We start from the raw sequence: 4,053 nt of genomic DNA, 5'->3' as shown, positions 1-4,053 counted from the left end.
CGTGTGTTTGCTAGCCATCTGTATGTCTCCTTTGGAGAAATGCTCAATATTTTTAAGAATGTAAAAGGTATGTAGACCCCCAAATATTTAAAAAGTGCTGCTCTAGATCAGTTAAGGCATTTTTGACACAAAGGAAAGTGCACAGGCTTCAGAATCAGGAAAATGGTGGCAAGTGTAAACTGTATTTATTTGTTTGCTCCTTGGCTGCTTACCTTTACAAAACATCAGTTGTCTTAGTGGGAAAGTAGGTTTTAAAGTATTTATGTAATTTTATAAAAAATACATATAGTCTAAATAATGTACCTAGCACAGAAACTAGTATATAGTAGATCTTCAATGACTTCAGTACAAAAATTTTTTATAGATTTCTGTCTAAATATGGATCTATATATTGTCATCAAATAGTTTTAAAAAGACAACAAAATGCTTACTTTTTATTTTATCAAGTCATAATATTATCAATAGGTTTGGGAATGTAGAAATAGCTTTTGACAATAAGACACCAATAAAAAATAGAATAATTATGTAAGAGAAGAAGTTCACTTAACCCAAGGTTATTAATTATATACAGGAATTTAGTAGTAAAAATTACAAATGATTTCCTATGATGAGTACTAATTTAGCAACCATAGTTATTATGGTGCAAGAAATTATGTGGCTGAAGTGTACAACCAGTTGAAATACCACACTTCCCCAATTATGTTAGAAAGGTGTTTTGAAACTTTCAAGTCTGAAGAGAAGTTTCTGTCCTGTGGCCAACTTTTAAAAGGAGCAAAAAATCAGAAGGCAATGAAATGCACTAGAAAAGATGACAGAAACTAAAACCATCATTGTCTTTTGCAAATCTTCCTACTGCCTGCTCCCTCTTCCTATTCTTGGGACAAGGTCCTCAGTATTCCTGCCTTAGGACCATTGCACTCCACCCTCAATTCACCTCACAGATGTTCTTCTCTTCCATGGAAATTCCTTCAGCTGTACTCCCTTTCCTCGGCTGTTCCCAAAGAACAGAATGGGCCTTGATGCTACTCCTTCAACACCCCATTACTGCTACCAAACACTGAAGTTGTATGCTTGTCCCACTTATTTCAGAAACCCATCTCCCATCACCCCTTTCATCCCACTCTCCGTTCAAGTGGAATTGTTTCATGATCCTTCAAGCGCTGTACAATTTTCTTCTACAATTCATCATATACTACATTTCTTATATTTGGATTTCCTTCTTTCCAGTCCTCAGTTCCACAAGATGAATCTCAAACAGCTTATTTTCTTAACTTATCTTCTGTGAGGTCCATCTTTCCATGTAAATCAAAAATGATCTCTGTGTTCTCTAGTCTCTCATTATAATACATATGAACAATTTCTATAGTACGTTTTTTCTATCATTTGATTACTATTTGAAAAATTTATTAATCTCCTAATCTAGGGTGTTTCAGATTAAACTACCAACCATCACTTTTCTTGACTAATGCCAATAGCCTCCTAATTGGTCTCCATGCATTCATCTTGGCTCCATTTAATCCATTTCCTACTTAGCAGCCAGAGTGATCTTCTTAAATTATACTCAAACCATTAACCTGCTCAAAACACTTAAACAGTTTCCCATTTCACTTATAATAAAATCCGAATTTCTTATCATGGTCTGACCAGTCGTGCATGATCTGCCTTCTGTCTATTTCTTCAAACTCATCATCAATGTCTTCCTTGTTCCCTCTATGCTGCAACCACACTGCACTTCTTTCAGTTTTTTCAACTCCCAAAGCTCCTTCTCAAAGAAAAAAAGAAAAAAATATATATACACTACCTTTTCTGCTGAAAGCTTTTTTCTCTTGTTTTTCACATAGCTACTTATTCTAAATGTTTGAAAATCTATGTTAGGTCTATTAATAAAAGGACACTCTTGATCTTTCAGCCTCTCACTTCTTTCTTTCATTGTACTTATTAAACTTATACTTTGAAAATTATTTCAGTTCATTTGCATTTGTCTGTCTTCCACACCGGAATGTGAGCTCCACGAGGTTGGGAAACATGTATATTTTGTTCTTTGTTGCATTATTATCACCCAGCAGAAGACCTGACACAGAGTTTAATAAATATTTGTTGAGAAAATAGATTAAAAATTTAAATGGTATCAGTTGGTAGTATTTTATTTTTAGTCAGTAAGGTCAAAGTATCTTAAGGGATATAAATAAAGCCTGCCAAACAGTATTTGTAAGTTTTCAATATCCTGAATTTATGTAATTAAAGATTGCTCTTCCAAAGGAAATGTTAAGACTCTTCAGAATAAATTATGATGACTCTCCAAAGATTCCGGTAGACAATTAAATGTAACATAATGCAAACTTTAAGAAGAAATATAGTGACAATATGTTAAATATATATATGGAAAGTGACTATCCAGAAATTAAGCTGATGTGTAATTTTTCAATAGTGCTCTATAGGAGCATATGGCAAATTTTATCTCCATTTCAAAGAATGTTGCTCAACTTCTGCATTTACTTTCACTCTTTTATATGCACAACATGTATATTTCATTTCTTAGCAAGTAATTTACATTTTTTTAGTGTTAAAAATATTCAAAGTGTTATTTTCAGCAAAAGAACGGGAATATACTTGACTTTAGTTTTCATTGACCTCAAAATTCTCCCTTCCTTTCTGCCATTTCTTACTTTTTCTTTTTTTCTTTACTTCCATCCTTTATTCCTATTTGTATTCTGGAAATTCTTCATCCCCTTTGTATTTTCTAAGTGCCATACCTGTTTCAACAGTATGTTGGGCAACTTGCGGATGCTGGGTCAAAGGAGTAATTAAGAAGTTGCCAAGTATTACTATGATTCACATTATCAAGGCACTCCACTTATTCTGCACAAAGACCTCCTTTAGATATTTTAATATGCACACACTTCCATTTATTTTCTTGCCTTCTCTCTGATTCATCCCTCCCTAGATACTTTGTATAATGGTCTCTCCACCTTCATACTATTATTTTTACTGCCTGAATCCTCCTGGATCACGTATTTTGCCCATTTCATTTGGAAAATCTGATCCAGGGCCTTTCAATGGATCAGTTGTTCCAGTGGCCATTTATGCATCACCTTAGAGCCTCTTAAGCTCACCTGTGTCTAAAATCTTGATCCTGTTGTTTTTCCCCAGTACTAGCTACAGCAACCAGTACTACATAGCTCAGACTGATTTAATTTAGACTCAGCCCACATTTATGATTATGACCTTGACTGAATCTGTACCTCCCATCTATGGGCTTTGGTGAGGAATGAGATGATGGAGTTGCAGTTGGCTCCCAAAAGGCTCAAGTCTGACATGAGTTGTGTATTCTCTTGTGGATAAGTGTTTGGTACATAGAAGATAGTAGCAGAAGGGTCAATTCTCCTTCCTCTAACCTAGGGCCTTTCTGACTTGAAACAATGTAAGAAGTGACCGGTGTTGAAAGACTCTACTACAAGAGGGAACATTTTGATGCTTCCTTTAACACCAAGCAGATGTCAGCCATGTCCAGCACCACATGTTGGCTCTGCCTCTTTCCCTCATCATTTCCCTTTTTCCTCTCCCTGCTTCTTTGGAGCTTTTTCCACTAATAATGAAATATCAAGAATTCATTAATTTTTGCAACAAGTTCTACTTCCTGGAGAAGGAAATGACAACCCACTCCAGTATTCTTGCTTGGAGAATCCTGTGGACAGAGGAGCCTGGAAGGCTGCTGTCCATAGGGTCACACAAAGTCGAACACAACTGAAGCAACTTGGCAGCAGCAGCAGCAGCTACTTCCTGGGTTGCTCAGTTAAGGCAGAGATTCCTTCTATTGGTACATTCATGACCTCATATTCATTCACTAAGCATCCTCTCCAACAGCTTTGTTTGTAGTCTATGAAAATGTGGGAAGAGATACAAAGCTCAAATGTCAAAATGATGGTCCCACCATCAATGATGAAACCAAGGAAATTGTACTTGATCAGGTATTTCATCCTTTTAGTAGACATGATTATTATGTCAAAATCTAAATGAGAACCTTCAAAGGTAGGCTGTAAATCACCCACAGAA

This window comes from Bison bison, unplaced genomic scaffold, assembly GCF_000754665.1.
Source record: "Bison bison bison isolate TAMUID 2011002044 unplaced genomic scaffold, Bison_UMD1.0 scf7180017864054, whole genome shotgun sequence".
In the NCBI taxonomy this organism is placed as follows: Eukaryota; Metazoa; Chordata; class Mammalia; order Artiodactyla; family Bovidae; genus Bison; species Bison bison.
The sequence above is the reverse complement of the archived record's forward strand: the minus strand, read 5'-3'. Positions refer to the sequence as shown.